General features: G+C 35.1%; 1 long non-coding RNA gene across 1 annotated transcript; it reads left to right on the top strand.

The window, feature by feature from the left end:
* Window positions 1-8,082: 8,082 nt before the first annotated feature.
* On the top strand, window positions 8,083-11,493 carry LOC130245002 (uncharacterized). Its single transcript, XR_008839275.1, has 4 exons — window positions 8,083-8,158; window positions 8,234-8,293; window positions 8,932-9,042; window positions 11,009-11,493. It is a non-coding gene; the product is annotated as an uncharacterized LOC130245002 (long non-coding RNA).
* The last annotated feature ends 2,839 nt before the right edge of the window (window positions 11,494-14,332 follow it).

The following is a 14,332-nucleotide window of genomic DNA, read 5'->3' as shown; positions in this document are numbered from 1 at the left end:
TCCGACCACTTCTCAGTTCCTATGCTTTCTGGCTGATGTTTTGGTCACTTTTGAATGCTGGTGGTGCTTTCACACTAGTGGTACTAGTCTTCAACCCACACAACTGGCTCAGGTAGTACAGCTCATCCAGCATGACACATCAATGCAAGCTGTGGCAAGAAGGTTTGCTGTGTCTGTAAGTGTAGTGTCCAGAGCATGGTGGCACTACCAGGAGACAGGCCAGTACATCAGGAGACGTTGAGTAGGCTGTAGGAAGGAAAGCAAACCAACAGTAGGACCACTACCTCCACCTTTGTGCAAGGAGGATCAGGAGGAGCACTGCCAGAGCCCTGCAAAATGACATCCAGCAGGCCACAAATGTGCATGTGTCTGCTCAAACGGACTCAATGAGGGTGGTATGAGAGCCTGATATCAACAAGTGGAGGTTGTGCTTACAGCCCAACAGCATGCAGGACATTTGGCATTTGCCAGAGAACAACAAGATTGACATTTTGACAGAGAACGCCATGGAGAATGTTCTGCTGCCTGCAACATTGTCCAGCATGACCAGTTTGGCTGTGGGTCAGTAATGGTGTGTGGGGTGACATTTCTTTGGAGGGCTGTATAGCCCTCCATGTGCTCATCAGAGGTAGCCTGACTGCCATTAGGTACCTAGATGAGTTTCTCAGACCCCTTGTGAGACCATATGCCAGTCCGGTTGGCCCTGGGTTCCTCCTAATACAAGATAATTCTGGCCCTCATGTAGCCCAAGTTTGTCAACAGTTCCTTGCAAGTCAAAGGCATTGATGCTATGAACTGGCCAACCCGTTCCCCAGAAATGAATCCAATTGAGCGCATCTGGGGTTATTTTGTGTCTCTCCATCCACCAATGCCACGTTGCACCACAGATGTCCAGGAGTTGCTTTAGTCCAGTCTGAGAGAAGATCCCTCAGGAGACCCTCCGCCACCTTATCAGGAGCATGCCCAAGCATTAGTAGGGAGGTCATACAAGCACGTGGAGACCACACACTCTAGTGAGCCTCATTTAGATTTGTTTTAAGGAAATTACATCAAAGTTGGATCAGCCTGTAGTTTATTTTTCCACTTCTATTTTGAGTTTGACTTCAGATTTCCATTTCCATTGATAATTTTTGTGCGAAACTTACTCTTCAAGCTAGAGTTTGTGGTTTGTGGAACAGGCTAACTAAATATTGATCGCGTTGCAAAAATATAATTTTGAGGTCTCTATTTTTTTAGTTAATAATTTGACACTAAAGCAGAGATTTTGGAGAGAATACATATATGTAGTTAGGTCAATAAATTTTGGGACATCGACACTGTTCTAACATTTTTGGCTTTATACCCCAACACAATGGATTTGAAATTAAACTAACAAGGTCCGCTTTAACTGCAGACTGTTAGCTTTAATCTGAGGGTATTTACATCCAAATCAGGTGAACGCAGTAGGAATTAAGGTCATGTGTCAAGTTTCGCATGTCGCTGCGGTGCAAAGTTCAAGCTTGGTGAACTCTGACCTACAAAATTGCATCATTTTACTGCGTGAGACCAATCGAGGATCAAAACATGACCTCTCTGGACAGAAATTTAAAACATGGAGCGATTGCTAGCTTTTTTTAATGTCTAATCATCTTTTTTAATCCCGCCCCTTGTCGCAGCGCCGCACGACAGAATTTCGCACACACAAAGCCCAGTGTGACTGCAGCTTTACAACAGTTTGCATATGTGCCTCCCACTTGTTAAGGGTCCAAAAGTAATTGCACAATTGGCTTCTAAGCTGTTCCATGGCCAGGTGTGTGTTATTCGCTCATTATCCCAATTACAATGAGCAGATAAAAGGTCCAGAGTTCATTTCAAGTGTGCTATTTGCATTTGGAATCTGTTGGTCAACTCTCAAGATGAGATCCAAAGAGCTGTCACTATCAGTCAAGCAAGCCATCAAAGCTGACAGTCTGCAGTTAAAACACGTCTTGTTCATTTAATTTCAAATCCATTGTGTTGGTATATAGAGCCAAAACTTCTATGTCCTCTTGTCCTCACCTCTTTCTCCCTACATTTTCATATTTTCTTGTATAATAAAGACAAAGCGTGAGAACACAAAGTACAAAAATACTTATTGGCACATTAGTCTAGCATGTCTGCGCTTTCTACTTACAAAAAACAAACAAAAAAGTCTACTTAATAAAGAGAGGAGGCAGAATGTTTAACCACATGCATTTGCAACATTTCATTAATAGTGTGTTGGTAGAAATTTATGACCACCCCATATCCGATTGACTAAAATATACCGGTATATGCTAAATAAAATTCTATTTCGATATCCATTCAGGACTCATACTGCATACTATTTTGCAAAAAGTTATGAGAAGTGTGCTTGGGGTAAGAGGTTGTTTGTCATTTTTTGACAGCTAAAACCTGATTAGGCTGAATGCAGCAGAAGCTTGCCCTTTAGCAGGCCCGTATTTCTGAGGTAAGTTCCCTGCATTACCAATTCTCTCATAACTGCTTGTCGAGCTTCATTTTTATCTATTCCTTTCGCACCCTGCTAATGGTGCAACCATAAAACACATACATAAAATATTGCTGAGCATCTCAACCCCTGAGAACATTTAGCACATCTCCACTTCATCCAAATCACATGGAAAAGAATGAAACAGAAGAGTGCCATAAGGGGTACAAATTTGTTTCACTTTATCAAATGAGGCAAGCATTCAGCTCATTTGTTGGAGGAAGTGCTTAAATGAGCTTAGCCTGGTTACTGTTAACTCCAAGGATATCTACAAAGATCTAAGGGATGTAAATGTTTTATTTTGTATCTATTTTGCTGTCAACTCTGCAGACATTAAGGCCAAAGAATCATACTGTAAGAGCACATCAAAAAGTCTTTTATCAAGCAACGAAGAAGGTGCCCAGGAAACCGCAGGATGTGAAAAACGACAGAGACGGCTAAACATCCAAAGGCGAGGTAAAAGCTTGGGCTTCGCAATCACACAGAGCTGAAGCGCGAGATGAAGGTAGAGCTGCCATGATATGGAGGGCCATTTACTTGAGATCCAGGGGAGAACTCCCCAGTGCAGACGCCTGATTGGACGTGGGCTAACCATTATGACAGTTGGAAGTCAGTCTGACAGCGCTGCTCTGAAACTCTCATGATGTCTGAATGCATGAAAGCTTCTGCACCTGGCAATAATATTTGTGGAATGACTAAGAATAGCTATTTTCGTCAAAACTATAGATACAAAATTATTGTCCGATGGTGTCTGTAATATAATAATAAAAATAATAATAATAAATGATAATAATTATTATTATTTTCAAAAATGTGGATTGAACATTGTATTTTTAGGTTTGTTTGGTATACACTTTCCTTAAAGGAACACTCCACTTTTTATTGAAAATGGCTCCTAATGGTACCTAAAATTAAAACAGTTTAGTTTTACCATTTTGGAAACCTTTTTTGGAGGGGTATTGCACAAAAGTAGAATCAAGAAAGCCAGGATGAGAGAAAAAGCGCAGCTTGACCTAGTTTAATCGGGTCGTCCTGGCTTAGCTCATTGCACGTTTGCTGATCTAAGTACCAGCTGCTATGTCAAGCCCAGTGTAGATAGCCAGGATAAGATCACATCCGTGGCATCTCTTAACAGACCATGGGATCGATTACAGAATCAATGATGCAAACATGGCTAAAACCTGATGTGAGCCAGTCAGGTAACAAGTTCAAACACGCCCCTCTCGCCTACCAATCAGGGAAGTCCCATTACTTTCATTCAAAGAATTAACAGACACGAATGAAGTGTCTTAAATGTGACCAGTAGACATTCTTGCTACTAAGAGGAAACTAATTTATCATGAAGATTATTCCACTTATTATAACATGTACCCAATATTGTACATCTATTTTATCGGTTTAGTTTATTTTATCAGGTTTATTTAATCTTTATCTATATGATATTGCTTTCATTTATAATTTGCTATATATATATAAATAAATAAATAAATAAATAAATAAATAAATAAATAAATATATATATATATATATATATATATATATATATATATATATATATATATATATATATATATATATATATATATATATATATGTAATGTAATGTGTCTATGTCCATAAACCTAAAGCGCTTCACAATCCACTCAGTATCCACTTGGATGATGCGACGGCAGCCACAGGACAACAGCGCCAGTGCACTCACCACACACCAGCTATAGGTGGAATGGAGAAACAGTGATAGAGCCAATTCGGTGGATTGGGATTATTGGGAGGCCATGATCATAAGGGCCGATTGAGGGACTTTGGCAAGATACCAGTGTTACACCCCTACTCTTTACGAGAAGTGTCATGGGATTTTAATTACCACACTGTAAAAAATGTCAGTGAAAACTACAGTAAAAAACTGTAAAGCAGCAACAGTAAAAGACTATTTAAACCAAAATAGTATATGACTGTATTACATACATTAAATCACCGTAATTTAAGAAAGAGTACATAACTTTAATTTTTACTCTTTTAATATGTAATAAATACAACTTTTTACAGTAAAAATATATTTTTTTGGTGAAATAAATAAAAAAATACTGTAACTTCTCAAGCAAGTAATTACCCTAAAATCAACAGTATAATTCTGTGTAAAAACACATTTTGTTGATGTGTACTATGAAATTTACAACATAAAACCTTCAAAAATTCTACAGAAACTTACTTTAAATTCTACAGTAACAAGAGGTTAAAAGAATGGTATATGTTAGTCAAATAAAAGGGATAGTTCACTCAAAAAGAAAAAAATCCAAACCCGTAAGACCTTTGTTCATTTTCAGAACACAAATTAATATATTTTAGATTTAATCGTAGTTCCTCCCATAGACAGCAAGGGTTCTTACGCCACAAATTACAATGTTAAAATCCAAAGTATTTTAATTTCTGTTCCGAAAATGATTAATGACATTTTTTTTTTTTTGGTCAAACCATCCACTTTGTTGAAAAACAAAAACAAAAAACAGCATATGCTGGTAAGGTATGCTGGTTTCAATGCTGGTCTTGCTGGTCTCAATGGTGGTCAGGGCCAAGATATTACATTGAAACCAGAATACGGGCATCAAAACATAGGCTACATCACCAGCATATGCTGTTTTATTTAGGTCTTTAATGTAAAATGTTATAATATTCTGTAATTTACTGTACTTTTGTGTATTGTTCATTAAATAGGCCCTATGGATCAAATCTGAGATTTAATTGCTAAAGGCAATGAAAAACAAATTCAAGATATAATTGTAAAAATACAAATATATCGACCTTTATGTAATCATTCATTCGTTCATTTTCTTTTCGGCTTAGTCCCTTATTCATCAGGGGTCACCACAGCGGAATGAACCGCCAACTTATCCAACATATGTTTTACACAGCGGATGCCCTTCCAACTGCAACCCATTACTGGGTCCATCCATACACACTCATTCACACACATACACTACTGCTTGTCTTTGGACTGTGGGGGAAACTGGAGCACCCGGAGGAAACCCACGTGAACACGGGGAGAACATGCAAACTACACACAGAAACGCCAACTGGCCCAGTCGGGGCTCGAACCAGTGACCTTCTTGCTGTGAGCACTACCCACTGCGTCACCGTGTCGCCCACTATGTAATCATGTTGTAAAAATATTAGATTTTTCATATTACTTTGTATTTAATCACAACTATATAGGTTAAAGGCTGAAATAAAAGGTTGAAATAAAAGATGCTAGAATGAGCAAAAATAAAAGATGAATTATGAAGACAATTATGAAAGTGTTTTTAATTATGAAATGTGTTTTATTATTGATTATTTATTATTAAACAGCATGTTTTAAAAATTCTGTAAAAAAACATGAACACACATGCAGAGACAAAAAAAATCACGATCTGCATGCAATGCACGTGGTGAGTCCAATGCCTATTTTAAATTTTTTCATAGGGTAACTTGCAAATTGTGAAGTTGGGGGAAGACTTTTTGTCTGACGCAAAGTGTATTTATTTAACAATTACTTGTTAACTTGAGTATAAATTACGAACATTTATACTATTCAAAGTGCATATTTAAATGTAGTAATAGCACCACTCAGTAAACGAAGGTGAACTGTCAACGTTATTTTATATTTCAGTTGGCGAAAAATGGGCGCGCACACTGTTTAAAATGGCGGAATAGCACCGCCCAATGAGCCAACGTGAACTGTCGACATTTTATATTTCAGCCGCCAATTTAGCGCGCCCGCTCTTCAACTTGTGATGCTTAGTGCAAATCTTTGGCACCTACTAACTCCACTTCTCTTTTCGAGGTAAGTCTGTTTGACAACACGGTTCTACACTAAAAGTACATTTTTACAGAATCAGTATTAGCGATGTTGAGTTGCAATTTCTGTGGCAAGTCAGTCAAATCATTGAGGGCTTATGTAATACATTGCAAACTTCACCGAAATGAACCGCGTTTATTTAAGTGCTTTGCAGCCGAATGCAAACAGACTTTCTGTACATATGCATCGCTTAAGGCTCATTTTTACAGAAAACATAACGTAAATGCGCCTGTTAACGTTGCTGTCGGGACAGATGTTATGCCTATTAAATGTGCAATGGCGTTATGTGATCGACAGTGTGAAGATGCTAAATCTCTAATAGCACACTTGAAAGACCACATTGTAGAAGGACGTGTTGTGAGTTGTCCAGTAAGAGGATGCACAGATGCTTTTAAAGTTAAATCTTCCTTTACCTCCCACATGTCACGGAAACACAAACATTTCACAGAAAGCACAATTAGTGACTTGTACAGAGACTCGTCGGCTTATCAGTCATCTTCACAATCTGTAACAACCGAATTAACGTCACATGACTGTGGCACAAGAAGGGCACAAAAGTGGAAACTAAGAAAAACAAGAAACAGCTAACAGTGAATCCAAGAGTCCTCACACTCATTGCAGATCTCTCAGATCATGAGTGGAGAGAGGCATGTTAAATATGGACTTTCAGTTCACATCATTTGAAGTGTTAACACAACACGTATACACCACTAACTGAGTTTTCAGTTTACCTTATCTGTTAACCACCAACAAAGAAAGTACGCTTTTAGTATTTGGGTTAATGATAATGTTTTATTGAGCATTGTTTTTGTTTAATTGGTAAACTGGCTTATTCCAGATTTTGTTAAAAGTACAATGTAACAGACATTTTTGTTAAAGGCTGCATTTGTTCCATTTTTTTTCTAGTTTTCATTGAGGGAAAGAGCAAATTTATATACTAAATTTATTTTTCTAAAGATGTTACAAAACAAATTCATTATACTCCCTGCACATAGTGTTATATGCTTATGATTTTGGCATTTATAATTATTATTTATTTTTTTTGTTTCAAAATATTCTGGTACTAGCAAGGAGTTCAGAGTGTTTGGCTGATTACATGCGTAGTTTAATAAACCTTTTGGAAAATGCTTTCCAGACACCTTTTTTTCAGTGATTATTGTGACACTTCAGATTAAGTTAATGACTGGTGGGATTGCTAAAATCTAAGAATCTACGTAAAAGTAAGTAAACTAAACACTTGAGAATATTTATGTAATTATTTTTACACAAAACAGCATGTGTAAACACATTCTATAAGCTAAATATTGCATATTGTGTAAAATTAAAGCTTTTATCTTCTAACACATTTCAGGCACTGCATTCAACCTTCACTAGATGATGACTTCAAGGAAACACATTTCTGGACAAAAAGTGTTAATTAATACTTTTTTTTTAATAATGTTTATTTTTTAAAAAAATTCACTTTTAATGAGACATTTTTGTTGTATCCACTTTATTGAACAGCAACACTAAAGTTCATCAGGAAACAATGGAAAGAGATCAGGATTGCAACTTTGGTTGCTGCAATAACGGTATGTGTTGTGTTGAACTTGTTGAGCGGCTTGTGAAGCACAGCTGTTGTTTTTCCCTAAATGTAGCCATTTATTTAGTACATGTAGTGTGCATACTGCTTTTAAAAGAGTGAAAGATATGCTTGAAACATTTTTGTCTTATTTAGGACAATATATTTTCTTATGTCTGCCAGAGTTTGAAAACAAGGATTCTCTTTTCCTGACAAGTCTCTATTTGGATAAGAGACCTTTCAAGTATAAATTTGGGTAAGTTTTGTTGATTATTAAACATCAATTTAAAAGTACTAATAACCTATTTAACTCTTGCTTTACCTTACACAGATGGGCAATTCGGTGCTTCCAACTTTGCAGAAACGGGGTGTGGCCAGGCTCTAAGCTTCAGTGAGTACATATAAATTATAAGCTTTTAAATTAACTGCCATGCATCAATTTGTCAGATCATACATGCTACTGTTTGGTCAGTTGCTCAACTAACCTTACTCTGTTGGTATCACAAAATTGTAGAACTAAAATTACCTTTCATTAAAAGAGTATTTTATTAACCAAACGTGTTTCCAATCTTTCCTTGTATAGCAGTGGATTGTCCTAATTTACAATCTTAAAACAGATTTTTATGCTTGATCTCAACTGAAGTGTAATTTTATTTTAGTTTATATTTAACTTAATTTTATGCTAGCTTTTAAAAAATAATAAAAAATTATATTGCTAAAGTTGTCTTGCACATTTACAGAACAATATTACCACACATTCATCACATTGTCATCTTAGTAAAGTTTGTTTGTGTTTAAAAAAAAAAAAAGAGTAAAGAAAATCTCAGCTAAATTGTATTATATTTATGTACATTGTTTACATTATTATTATTATTCTTTTGAGTTGGAAATAACACAAACTGCTCAATATTTCGAAACTGCAGCAATATTTACTGTAGCTATTGTGTAAATGCTAAAATTAGTTATATTTATTTAATAACTATTAATGTTAGAATTGCTCCTTTTTTGTTTCTTTTCCCCTGTTCACAGAGAGGACCTTCTAAAAGTTCCGGTTTTCTGAACATTGTATCCTGTGTGTAAGAGACCTCTCTTCAGTCAAGTCTGGACCCAGTCAGACGCCAGTCTTAAGGATAATTGATGGTAAGCAGTGTTATAGTATGGTGTAACAAATGCGAGGTAGACTCAAGCAGTCGTGGGTGATAAAAATTGTTATTTCATCATTTCATTTTTGTAATTAAAAAAAGATACACAGTATAAATACACAAATTAAATAAATGGTGCATTTATGTTTTAGCTACAGTAGGTGTATTTATATAGAGGAGCAGGAGTGCTGGTCAGAAATAAAATGAAGAAGCAAATTATCAATTTAATAATTGAAGCATAAAAATTTATATAAATTACCATTTAAATGGACAAATAAATAGACAATTGTAAAACTATTAATTTAATTCATGTTTTAAAATGTGAATTAATCAAAGCGTAAAAAGTATATTTATTCATTCATTTTCTTTTTAACTTAGTCCCTATATTAATCCCTTTATTGTGGGTCGCCACAGCGGAATGAACCGCCAACTTATCCAGCATATGTTTTACGCAGCGGATGCCCTTCCAGCTGCAACCTATCACTGGGAAACACCCATACACACTCATACACTACGGACAATTTAGCTTACCCAATTCACCTATACCGCATGTGTTTGGACTGTGGGGGAAACCGGAGCACCCGGAGGAAACCCACGCGAACGTAGGGAGAACATGCAAACTCCACACAGAAATGCCAACTGACCCAGCCGGGACTCAAACCAGCGACTTTCTTGCAGTGAGGCGATCGTGCTACACACTGCGCTACCATGTCGCCCTAAAAAGTATATTAATAAATACTTTTACTTTGCCACATGATTTCCTCGAGTTAATCGATTTTTTTGTCTATTAACATCATTTTACAACTTTAGATTATAGTGTTTACCATCAAATTTTATATCAATAAACAACAATAGTTGACAACAGAACAGCATTAACAATACCTGCAACACTGTGATTATAATAATATATTAGCATAATGCATTAAAGGAATGGTTCATCTAAAAAAGAAAATTCTGTTATTATGTTCATGTAGTTCTAAAAACGAAAGACCTTTGTTCATCTTTTAAACACACAAAAATATATTTTATATTTAGTCCAAGAACTTTCTTATCCTCCCTTAATAAGTACATGTAATCAGTAGTTAAATAAAAATGTTATGATGATGTAACTGGTGTTATGATATACACTGGGTAATGCTCCCAGTGTACCATGTTATACATCAGAAGTGTTGTTGAAAATGTTTCCCAAAAGTATTATCATTGCTTCACACAAGGAGCATTGCTATCTGTGGGAGGATCAGAAAGAGCTCTTAGATTAAATAAAAATAATAATAATTTGTGTTCTGAAGATGGACAGAAGTCTTAAGGTTTTAGAACAACATGAAGGTGAGTAATTAATGACAAAATTTTCATTGTTTGTTCAACTGTCCCTTAAATTATGACCACACACTAAAAATAATGGTTTGGAATAAAAGATAAAGTAAAAGACTCTTTATAGCAGACAATGATGTTTGTATACTCTTTTGAAAAATGTACTGTCACCACAGATCTTTAATTGCAGTTTAAAGCAAAAATGGCACACAATGTAAATATTTTATCAACTTTATATTTAAACTAGTTTTTCTACAAATATATATTTTTAAAAACAATTATTTTATTATAGTTATAGCAATTACTCAACCTAGAAAACTTTAGTGTATTTTTTTGTAAGAATGACTAGGATTGTATCTGATGACTCCTATCTGATGATTTAGTACAAATTGTGTGAATTGTTGAATTTAGGCTCCAAGCTGACAGAGTGAAGCAAATACTTATGATAGCTCAGTGCTGAGATGTCTATTTCAATCTTTTGCCCTAATATTGATTATTAATTATTGTATTTATTATTAAAGTGGCCTACAAAATTCTATGGTGTTGCTTGTGTGCAGTTCATTGGTAATCAATTAAAGAAAAGAAGACTAAGTTTATTTCAGTTCAAGCATATTTCTCTTGAACTAACTTGTCTTTGTGTCTGTTTTCTGCAGAGAGATCATGCCAGTCCATATTGAAATAGTGACTACATGCAAGACTTCAAGCAGTACTACATTTCAAGTTTGGAACATACACAGTCCTGTGTCTTCCGTCAAGTGTGGGCTCAATACTATTGTTCAACCAGAGCAAGCAGCCCTGATGGATGTACAGTATATGTCTTCATTGATTATCCTTACTTTTATATATGGACACATTTTATTTCCAACATCAACACGCCTTTGTGAGTACACTGGTCAAGTTATTGGATCAGCTCAAACTGTTTTAACACAGTCCCTGTATGTAGTTTCATTAAAATCTAATAATTATAGTTTGTGCCTTCAGTTGCTATAGACTGTATTTACTAGTTCATTTTGCAATTTCAAAAACCTGATTGATTGTTGTAAAATCTGTGGCAAACAACTGTAATGTCTTTTGTGTTTTACCGTGTTTTTTACGGTAAAGTTCTGGCAACCACAGCTGCCGGTAATTTTCTGTAAAACTGAACTTTACAATAAAATACTATTATATTTAATACAGTTGTTTTATGTTTATTACGGAAATAGAATGTAGTTAGTTTTACAGTATATTTATTATACACAGTAGTTTACTGTAAAGGAATTTACACTTACGACTGCTATTTTTAAAGTAATTTACTGTAAACATGTTTACCATACATTTGTTTTATTTAACAGAAATTTACTGTAAACATACAGCAGTTTTCAACTGTAAAATTTACAGATCATCAAAAAGTATTCTGTAAAGCATTGCACGTTGCAACCTTATATTTTACGGTGAACTTCTGGCAACCACAGCTGCCGGTATTTTACCGTATATTTCACCCGTTATTTTTTACAGTGCACAGAGAGTCAGGAATCGTTTTACCGTCTCATCCAAAAGACGGCGCCCACTGACAGTGTCCCCTTCACTTTTTACTGGGGCATTAGGACTCACACAGACCACAGATTGAGCGCACTTCTGGCCTCTCTAACACCACTTCCAACAGCAACCTAGTTTTCCCATGTGGTCTCCCACCCAGGTACTGACCAGGCTCAATCATGCTTATCTTCAAAGAGCAACTGGTCTTGGGCTGTGGGGTGATATTGCTGTGGCTATATATAACATAAAAAGTATAAAATTTTGTAATTTTTATTTTTAATTTGTTTGAATTTAAATGTATTATAGATGTTAGGTGAACTAAGTCTTATTTTAATTAATATAACTGTTAGATGAAACAGTGTTGTTTTATTTCAATACAACACTGAGAAATAGATAAATAGATAAAAAAACTCATTTATGCTGAGCACTGTATATGTATTTTTTTCTCTAATTCATCTATTTTTTATCTCTCTTATCTATACCTCCCCATAGTTAAATCTGAACTTGATATATATGAACATATATAAAACGATTGCTAATAAAATTTAACACACTTATTTTTAATTCTAATAGTTGAAAAATATATGTAAATATCCAAAATCATAGAGTGGCTGTAAAACACATTATTTCTTTTAGCTATTGACAATGAAACTAACATATAGATCACTAGGATTAATGTTAGCCAGGTAGTTAGCCTGCTCTGGAGCAGGGGTGCGTTTCTGAAAACCATTGTTAACCAACTAAGTTTGCAAGTTGTGTCATTACAAATGTAGTTCGTTGATTTGGCGTTTCCCAAATCCATCGTTCCAACGAACATTCGCAAATTGTGTTGCAAACTTGTACGTTCCAAACTACACCCCTAGATCTGTAGTTAAAAGCATAGTTCCTGGCTGTGTATACCCCCATGCCCTATTCCTTTCGAATGTCCCAACACTGAAACTCAGAATGATAAAAAAAAAACATTAAAGCAAACCCTCTCACATGTAATTTGCTTCTAAATAATTTTTTACAGTTTAGTTTTAGCAATCTTCATGCGTTCCCTTCGCAGTGCACTTTGAAAACATTTATTCCAATTTGAACGCAGATGTGGCTCATTAAGAAAGCTATAGGTGACCTATTATTAAAAGCGAAATTTAAGTTCCAAGTCTCCAAACAAAATTGTATAGCATTCATTAATCTAATACGCTATCTATAGTAGGTTATTTATAAAGAAATGTATCTGTATTGTAGGCCTATATGACATGGGCCTGTTGGTTAGAACATTTCTGCAGTGGTTTAAATGTGTCAAATTGTAAAAGCAAACTTTATAAAAAAATAAAAATGAATTAATTAGTGAACAATATCCTACTTCGACACAACTCGACAAAGCAACTACGGTTTTGGAACACTCGTCACTACATCTTCCTTTTCCAAAATGATACATTGTACTATGATAGTTCAGCCGCGAGTTATGTCGCTTAATTTAACCTGCTTTCATGCAACTCAGGTTGAGTCAAGGCTAAATTCAGCCAGGATCACCTCAAAATCCCAGCTTAATCCCTTATCTTACTTTTGTGCAATACCCCTTTGATCTACGTGTCTGGCTTTTAGCTTAGCTTAGCATAAATCATTGAATATGATTAAACAATTAGCATCTCACTTAAAAAATTAAATAAACAGAAAAATAGTTTTAACCATTGTGCTATTTAAAGCGTCTCTCTTCTGTATTTACATCATTTACTAAGACCAACAGAAAATGAAAAGTTGCTGGTCTAATCTGATTTAATGATCTATGCTAAGCAAAGCTAAAAGTGCTACTATTAGACCTGAGATTGGCTGAATGGATTTAAAAAGGTAAAACTCAACTTTTTAACCTTAGGTGACTTCTATTTTCCCCCCAAAAATTTGACAATTTAATAATAATAATAATAATAATAATAATAATAATAATAATAATAATAATAATAATAATAATAAGCCAATGCCTTTGACTTTACATACTTTTTACTTTGCATACTGTAAGTTTCTACACTCAGTTTTATCTTTTAAAAATTACTTTTGCAGAGTTATTGCTTCTTGCTTGTCTGTTTTGTTAGTTTCTTTGATGCGGTAAGCTTGCAAATTACACAGATGCTCTCTGACAAGACTATGAAATGTGCAGAATGAAATCCCAAGTGAAGAAACACATACATTTCCTGTGAAATCAACATGCGCAAGCTTGCCAAGGCTACTGTGTAATCATTCGGTTCACATACTGTCTTCGACTATATAAAGTTCAGAGCATGTACTATCATGTATCATTACATCAATATAAGTGTATAGAAGTTATGTATATGCATGTCATTTACCATTTATCTGCATGCCATCTCCTTTCTTCTGTGTTCTTTTTAAACGTCAAGCAGTGTTATCAAAAAATACCTAAACACACATACGCTCACTTTATGGCTTCAGGACCTTTGTGGCATAGATTCAACAAGCTACTG

This window comes from Danio aesculapii, chromosome 17 (assembly GCF_903798145.1).
Source record: "Danio aesculapii chromosome 17, fDanAes4.1, whole genome shotgun sequence".
Classification (NCBI taxonomy): Eukaryota; Metazoa; Chordata; class Actinopteri; order Cypriniformes; family Danionidae; genus Danio; species Danio aesculapii.
This window is presented reverse-complemented; position numbering and strand designations above follow the sequence as displayed.